This window comes from Saccopteryx bilineata, unplaced genomic scaffold (assembly GCF_036850765.1).
Source record: "Saccopteryx bilineata isolate mSacBil1 unplaced genomic scaffold, mSacBil1_pri_phased_curated manual_scaffold_49, whole genome shotgun sequence".
In the NCBI taxonomy this organism is placed as follows: Eukaryota; Metazoa; Chordata; class Mammalia; order Chiroptera; family Emballonuridae; genus Saccopteryx; species Saccopteryx bilineata.
In genome coordinates, this window is record NW_027095475.1 from 129,716 (window position 1) to 139,038 (window position 9,323).

Sequence of the window (9,323 nt, forward strand, 5' to 3'; positions counted from 1 at the left end):
TGTTAGGTAAGAATGCTTCAGCAGGATGAGTGCCTGCTGACTCAGATATCAGCTTCTTCTCCAAACCCTTTTGAAGTCTTCTGTCACTTTCTTTGCCACAAACCGATATCTCTTTCTGCTCACTTCCCTGTCAGAGAAATACGACTGCCTCCCTCAGCCACATGCCTCCCACAGGGTCTCTCACTTCTCATCCATCTCTCTACTATTAGGATTCCAGATTTGCTTTTTGCTCTTGTGTGCCTCTTGATGTCCCCATTGCACCAACATTTATAAAAAGGGTCCTAGTTTTTAACAATGTATGTAGTTGGTGTTCTCACTAAAAATATTGTACCTCTTAGCCTTGGAGAACTTAAGCCCACAATTGGATACTCAATGTACTTTTCTATAGAAAGAAGTAACAGAAGGTCCTCAGTAGTGCCCCGTGGCCTATTCAGCAGTGTCCCTACTCCTGATCTCTCTGTGGTCTCCTCCTCTAATCAGCATCCCAGCCTTCTTTCTCCCTCATCTTTGTCTTCTCTGTATTTCTCTACTTTTCCACAATTTTATCCTCTGGAGTCTATTGCCTCTCTTCTCGTGATCTCACCTCTTCTTCCTGCTCCCTCCCTATCCTCTGTCTTTTTATCCTGATCTTCACAAAATCATTATGAAGAAAATAGGCACTTTGAATGTAGCTGTATAATCTACAAGGACATCTCCATAACCCACAATGAAGGAGGAACAGCAATGGCAATACAGATTATCAGGTAATCTGAGAAAAAATACTCTTGCTCAGTTTCTACAGTCAGGTCAACTATCACTGTTAAGGAATCATGAGCACACTTAACTTGAAAGTGGTAAGCAGTTAAGTAGATGGATGTTCATTCCTGTTGTATGAGTGGGTCTATAGGAGATGCACAAGGCTTGGGCTCCCACTCTACCCTAAATGAGTTGAGTGTGTCTCCAGGTCCCCTGGGTATGAGGGGCAGTTATGCAGCCTTCCCTTCACAGTTTATGTACTGGACGCACTGGAGTCCCCTCAGTGTGTCTAATTAGACAAGAGTTTTATTAGAGACAGGAAGTGACTCGAGGGATGGGAGTGTTCATAGGAGAATTAGTTAATGTGCTGAGTCTATAGTTTTGTTATCTTCATTTATGTTTTGCTGTGCAATTTGATAGCCGTTTAACTACTATTCCTATGGTTTTCATAGACATATTCAACTGACATTTAGTCAGCATACCTGGTGCTGAAAGATACATCAGAAACTAAGATTTCACAGAAAAGTCCTTAAGAGAATATAAAACAAAAGCTCAAACAAAACAAAACAGTATAAAAAAATTTGTATCTAAAACCTCTACATTTATAACATAAAGGATGCTGAGAATTGTGCTTCCAGTCATTGAGAAAAGTTTACACTTATTCTTGTCCATTGTTTCCAACTCTAAAACACTGACTTCAAACACTCCATGTTACAAGATTTGGGGACATATGTCAGAATTCTAAGGTAATGATATAATCCTAATACTTTTTGCTTAGGGAAATTATCATTTTTTGTGATGGCCAAATAAATCCATATTTAAATATTCAAAAACTCAGCCCTGGCCGGTTGGCTCAGTGGTAGAGCATCAGCCTAGCGTGCAGGAATCCTAGGTTCGATACCCGACCAGGGCACACAGGAGAAGCGCCCTTCTGCTTCTCCACCCCTCCCCTTCTCCTTCCTCTCGTCTCTCTCTTCCCCTCCTGCAGCCGAGGCTTCATTGGAGCAAAGTTTGCCCGGATGCTGAGGATGGTTCCATGGCCTCTGCCTCAGGCCCTAGAATGGCTCTGGTTGCAACAGAGCAACGCCCCAGATGGGCAGAGCATCGCCCCCTGGTGGGCATGCCAGGTGGATCACGGTCGGGCGCATGCCAGAGTCTGTCTGACTGCCTCCCCATTTCCAACTTCAGAAAAATACAAAAATAAATAAATAAATAAATAAATACTCAAAAACTCAAATATATGTTTCATAACTTGCTTATAAAAATAATGATCTAAGTGAAACCAATAATTAACCTGAGTAATACAGTGACTACAAATATAAATTTATTTTTATAAATGAATGTATAACATCAACTGAAAGGTTTCTGCACAGTTAAAAGAATCAACATAATAAAAAAGCAACCAACAAAAAATTGAAAGATATGTGCAAACATAATCTCCAAAAAGTAGCTAATAACCGAGTATATGAACACAACAACACACAAAAAACAACACAACAAAAACCAAAAAGTCTCATTTTAAAAATGGGCAGAAGACCTGAAAAGACACTTTTCTCAAGAAGACATACTAATGGCCACCAGATATATGAAAAGATGCTCAACTTCACTCCTACAAAAAAAAAATGCAAATCAAACCACAGAGCTACCACCTTATACCTCTTTACAATAGTTGCTACCAACAAAATAAGAAATAACAAGTGTTGAAGAGAATGTAAAGAAAAAAGCATCATGCCCTGCTGGTCAAAATGTAAATTGATACAGTCGTTATTGAAACAGTATGGAGTTTCTTCAAAAAATGTGTAGGATAGAAAACAAAAAGAAGAAAGAAACAAAACAAACACATAGTCACAGACAACAGTAGGCTGGTTATCAGAGGGGAAGGGGAATAAGGGGAGGTTGAAGAGGTTAAAAGGAGTCAAATATATGGTGATGGAAAGAGACTAGACTTTAGGTCATGGGCACTTAAAGCTAATATACCAATGATTTATTATAGAATTGTACACTTGAAACTGATATAATATAATTAACCATTGTTACATCAATAATTGTAATTTTAAAAATTTATTTAAAATATCTATAGTTAACCCTAAATAATTGTTTAAATAAACATGTAAAATTTAATGCGTTTGATTAATATTACAGGAGGAAGTTAATAATCACCACCCCAAATTAAGTCTTATAAATCAGCATGTATGAGAAATATCACATTCAGGCAGAACCAGCTATATAATTTGTGGGACAGTACAAAATGAAAATGCAGTATCCCTTGTTCAAAGACTATTAAAAATTTACGACCCAGCAATCCCTCTACTAGGTATATACCTCCAAAACTCAGAAACATTGATATGTAAAGACACATGCAGCCCCATGTTCATTGCACCATTGTTCACAGTGGCCAGGACATGGAAACAACCAAAAAGCCCATCAATAGATGACTGGATAAAGAAGATGTGGCACATATACACTATGGAATACTACTCAGCCATAAGAAATGATGACATCGGATCATTTACAGCAAAATGGTGGGATCTTGATAACATTATATGAAGTGAAATAAGTAAATCAGAAAAAACCAGGAACTGCATTATTCCATATGTAGGTGGGACATAAAAGTGAAACTAAGAGACATTGATAAGAGTGTGGTGGTTACAGGGGGAGAGGGGAAAGGGAGAGGGAAAGGGAAAGGGGAAGGGGGAGGGGCACAAAGAAAACTAGATAGAAGGTGACAGAGGACAATCTGACTTTGGGTGATGAGTATGCAAAATAATTGAACGACAAGATAACCTGGACTTGTTATCTTTGAATATATGTATCCTGATTTATTGATATAGCCCCATTAAAAAAATAAAATTATTTTAAAAAATTAAAAAAAATTTAAAGATGGCAACAACCATACAAGTAACTTGCTCATCAAGCCGGCCCTAAATTCAGGTTAAGCTTTTGGTCATGGATACAAATATAATATCTAGATCCTGTTTTCAAAAAAAGGTGACAAAAAAATAGAGTAAGTACTTAAATAATGATTGTTCAGAGAATAAAGATATTAGTGCACTTAGAAAGGCCTGTCAAATTTTGGAAGTACAAAAGAGATTTCTTTTTTTCCCTTACAGAATTTTTAAAAATTAAATTTATTGGAGTGACATTGGTTAAAAAATTATATAGGTTTCAAGTGTACAATTCAATAATACATCATCTGTATATTTTATTGTGTGTCAGATCTCTTTTCATCATATTTATTCCCCCCTGACCCTTTTACTGCCTCCACCACCCTCCTTTCCATCTATTCTGGTAATCACCTTAATGTTTTCTGTGTCTGTGTGCATTTTTCTCTGCTTAATCACTTCATCTTTTTTACCAGCCCCCTGAAACTTCTCCCCTCTATCAGCTATTACTCTGTTCTTTGTTTTCTATGAGTTGCTTCTATTTTGTTTATTAGTTTACTTTGTTCATTAGAATCCACATAAAATTGAGATCATCTGGTACTTGTTTTGTGATTTCAATTGAGTCATTCAGGGAAACTTCCAGGGAAGATTCAGAAATAGGAATGTGAAATAGAGTTTGAAGGATCAACAAACAATGGCCTCAGAAAAGGGATGTTCAAAGATTGGGGATGAGGGAAAAAGGTTTCCAAATGAGTCAGAATCTCTGTCAGAAAATTATTTTAACAAAATCATGCTTTGTTTATTAGTATGAACCATGTTCAAGAAGAAGCAGACCCGATTTTTATGGATAAGGTTAAACATGTATCAGCAGAGTTGGATCAGGCTCATTTAGCACTTTTTCAACAATTTGTTTTTGACCCATGATTTCTGTGCAAAGCAGAGATGGTTTTCTGATCTCCTGGGTTCCTGGGTGTTGCCTTTCATGGGAGGGGCAGGTTTCTGGGAAAGGGGAGGGCAGACATTCAGATTTGAGCTGAGGGAGAAGAAGAGGATTTTGATCTCAAAGACAGGAAATTTGAAAGAGAATAATAAAGTAGAAAAAAATAAGTGGATAAGAGGTTGAGGAAACAATACAAGAAAAATCTCACCTGTGCTGTTTAAACCATAAGTCCACAAACACCAGAATAACCAGGGTAAATGTTACAGCCAAACAGATCAATATCAAAGGGAGAAAATATCCTTCTGATTGAGGACTAAATAATGTCAATCTATGAAATACAGTCTATCCTACCTCAGTTAATGCCTCTCATTTCACAGAGTTGGGACCTTATAAGAGTTTTCTTTTGTATTTTCTAGATCCCTTATTTTAATTCTTTCTAGTTAATGTGTCTCTTTTTATTTTTCTTTACTACCTCTAATCCACTTTCTCTGTTTTCTTGAAATATAACTGTTTTGAATCTTTACACTTCCTTATGATTTGTATTCTCCAACTTTTATCCTCTTGTGCATATAGCATTCTTATCCATTCTCCAATTTCTCATTCATCAGCTCTGGAACTGTTGGAAGACTATCATTTCCCAATGGGGCCCTCGTTCTTTCTCAGTTCAGTGGATGATTATATCATGGCACTCCAGGCTGCTGTGTTTCACTTAGCAAGTCAGGCCAGCTGACTGTCCAGCTGCCATAGTCAGGGTTACTTGAAGATACCACGTCCCATCAGCATTGGGCAGGACTTCACCTTGTCGAGTGCCCCGCTGCTCCTGTTGACCCCGCATCCACATCACCCACACAGGTTTCAGATGAAAGCCAGAGACGTGGCACACCAGCAGCAGACGGCCAGGAACAGGACTGGAGCCTTTGGTCACCCAAGCCTGTGGCTTCACTGGAAAGAGATGAGAAGATTTGGAGTTTAGGTATCTCAAGCCAGAGCTTAGAACCCCTGAACCCATACTCACCTTCAAGCTTCTTATTGTGTCTCAAAGGGATGATAAAGAGAAAAAACATGAATACAAGAATTAAGCACCTAGGCTGTGAGGGGAGAGGAGGTTGACTCACCTTGTCGTTCCAGCTCTGACTTCCCTCCTTGCAGGAGGCCTGACAGGAATCGAGAGCAGGTGTCACTGAGAAGGCCCTGCACAATTTCTTTAATAATGTGGCGACGATTAAGCACATTACAGACATTCTGAGCCTGACTCCTAGTTCCTGGAAACAGCTTCCAGAAATTTCCTTGGAAACTTAAGAAATCTGGTGTTTGATATGCCACATTTAAAAAACTTTCTGAGGCCTTTCCAGGAATGCACTCTAAAGCTGCCTGATACCTGGATCTCAAAAGGATCTGGGGATACTCAAGGAAGAGAGAGTCAATATGGAAAAAATTGTAGGGAGGAAACATCAACAATATAGAAAGTAGAGGGATTCAAGGAAAGAAACATATTCAGTGACCCACATTAAGACTAGATTTTGGAAGAAAAAGCAAGAATTCTATGGGATGAAAATGTAAAAATAATAAAGGAATATTGAAATAATTAATTTGAAAGGGCTAGATGGGAATACTGCAAGAAAGACAGCAGACCAGTCAAGAAGATCTCACTCGAGACTGGTTGGGTATTGCTTAGATCAGGTGAACACTTATATGAGGGAGAGAGAAGGGCAGGTTTTGGTTGGGAAAGGCTGAGTCTGAGATCAAGAATGGGAGAAAAAACATAAGCAACCACTATTCCAAGAAACCAGAATATAAGGGTATAATCAGGATTGAGAAGATATATACATGTAAGTCGTTTTTGTATGTGGTGGGGAAGGGGTAGAGTAGGAATATTGGTAAGAGGTGAAGAAAAGAAGAAAAAGTTAAGCCAAGGGAAACAGAAGATTTAATAATGGTTGGAGTCCATACATCATTTTCCCTGGCCAGAGCTTTCAGGTAAATATCAACCTTGAAAAGCAAACTCACATCCAAACTGAAACTGACTGCAAAATGCCGGCACTTCCTGAAGGAAGCTGTGCATACACAACAGCAGTAATTGAAAGTGCTTCAATTCTTCCTTGCTAAAATTACCCTGGGACTAAAGCCAAAGAATGCAGATAGTGCTTGAAACACTGTCCCAGCAATGAGTCTGCAGCTCACCCAGCCAGCCTCAGCCCTCCGTGTGCTGATACTTGCATAGCTGAAAGACAGAGAAGGGACAATGAGAGAAGATGAAAGGAGGGAAGATGAGGGGCCCATGCAGGAAAAGAAGAATGGTAATACTTACAAATTTCCACATACATGTATTCCAATATCCCCTCCCCCCAATATAGCTTCTTGTCCCCCCTAATCAGAAAGAGAAACAGACTGGGATCAAGGATGGTGCTTGGCACTCACTTGGCATGCAGATTCCAAGTGTGCCCAGTAGGAGCATTACTCTCTTCCTAGAGATACTCTCTAGAACTTTTCTACACTCTGCTTTGCCCAACCACAGTATGTTTCCACCTGGGTTCTTCTCATCCACTGTGCTTGGTCCATGGCAGAGAATTCCTTGAAAGAGCAGGGGCAGAAGTAGCAGCACTGGAGTTCTGTTTGATAAAGAATGCCTCAGCAGAACAAGTTGTCCTCAGACCTGAAATAACACTTCCCCTCCAAACCCTTCTGAACTTTTCTGTAACATCCTTTGCCACAAAAACAAATCAACCTCTCCCTCTGCTCACTTCTGTGTGGGAAGAACCCCACTGCCTCCCTCAGTCATGAGCCTCCCACAGTGTCTCTCATTTCCCCTCTATCTCTTCCCTGTCTGGCTTCCAGATTTTCTTTTTACTTTTGTCTGCCTCCTAGCTGCCCCATTGCACCAACATGTATAGTAGAAGTTGTGGCTTGATAACTATGTCTGCAGTCTGTGGTCTGCCTGGGAAATGTAGTACCTCTTGGCCTTGGAGAACTCAAGCCCACACTTGGATTCTCAATGTCCATTTCTATAAAAAGAAGTAACCGAAGGTCCTCAGTAGTGCCCTGTGGCCTTTTCAGCAGTGTCCCCACTCCTGATATCTCTGTAGTCCTCTCCTCCTATGAACAGCTTCCCAGCCTTCTCTTCTCTCTTTTCTTATCTTTTCTGTATTTTTCTACCTACCCATTATTTTTTCTCTGGAGTCTACTGCCACTCTTCTCATTGCCTTGCCTGTTCCTCCTGTCCCCTCAGACTATTCTCTGTCTTCATATCCTGCTCTTCCTAAAATCATTGTCAGAAAGAAATAGTCACTTTGAATGTAGCTGTATAATTCACAGGCAAATCTCCATAACCCACAGTGAAGAAGCAGCAGCAGTGAAAATACAGATTATCAGGTAAACTCAGAAAAATACCCTTTTTCTCAGTTTCTCTAGTCAGACCAACTGTCGCTGTTAAGGATCCATAAGAATTCTTAACCGAGAAGTGATGAGTTGGTAAGTAGACAGATTTTCATTAATGTTGTATGAGTGGGTCTCTAGGGGATGCATAGGGCCTTGGGCTCCCACTCTACCCTAAATGAGTTGAGTGTCTCCAGGTCCCCTGGGTATGAGGAGCAGTCATGCAACATTCCCCTCACAGTTCATGTACTGGGAGCACTGGTGCCTCCTCGATGTGTCTAATTAGATAAGTATTTTATAGGAGGCACTCAAGGGACTGGGGTGTTCATGAGAGAAGTAATAACTGTGTTGAGTCTTTACTTTTGTTCTTTACATTGATATTTACTGTGGCAGCCTGCAGGCAGTTTAAATACTAACCTTGGTTTACATAGACACGTTCAACTAACATTTAATCAGAGCCCACCTGGTTGTAAAATTTATGTCAGACACTAAGATTTCAGAGAGAATTTCTTTTGTGTGTGTGTGTGTGTGTGACAGAGACTGATAGGGACAGATAGACAGGAAGGGAGAAAGTTGAGAAGCATCAGTTCTTCATTGCGGCACCTTAGTTGTTCATTGATTCCTTTCTCATATGTGCCCTGACTGAGGGGCTAGAGCAGACCAAGTGACTTCTTGCTCAAGCCAGTGACCTCAGACTCAAGCTGCTGAGCCTTGCTCAAACCAGTTGAAACTACATTCAAACTGGTAACTTTGAGGTTTTGAACTTGGGTCCTCTGTATTCCAGTCCAATCTTCTATCCACTGCTCCACTACCTGGTCGAGCTTAGAGAGAGCTTCTTAAGAAAAAGCAAAGCAAAACAAAAAATACCGCTCCACAACCTATAGATTTATAATATAAAGGACTCACAGAATCGTGTTCCAAGTTATTGAAAAAAGTTTAAACTCATTGTCATTCATTGTTTCTGACTCTAAGATGCTGGTTTCATATACCCCATGTTTAATGCTGTGGGAAAAAATGTCAGAATTCTAAGGTAATGAAATAAACTTATAATTTTTTGTTCAGGGAAATGACCATCCTCTTGTCAGGACCAAATAACTATGTTTGAAATACTCAAAAAATCAAAGAACATGCCTTATAACTCCTTTTTGAAACTAATGATATAAGTAAAACCAAACATTAACCTGAAAAATACAGTAAGTACTAATATAAATTTATATTTATAAATGAATGGAGTGCCTCGAACTTAACAGTTTAAGCACAACAGAAAGAACCATCAACATGACAAAAGGTAACCGAAAAACTTAGAAGATATGTGCAAACAAAATCTCTGATTAAGGGCTAAAATCCGACGTCACGGAAATGGCGCCGTGAGCAGCGCGTCCGACAGCTCTCCC

The 9,323-nt window shown here is 39.6% G+C and overlaps 1 pseudogene; it reads right to left on the reverse strand.

Annotated features, from left to right (window-relative positions):
* Positions 1-4,505: 4,505 nt before the first annotated feature.
* On the reverse strand, positions 4,506-7,801 carry LOC136318350 (T-cell surface glycoprotein CD1e, membrane-associated-like; annotated as a pseudogene).
* Between the last annotated feature and the right edge of the window lie 1,522 nt (positions 7,802-9,323).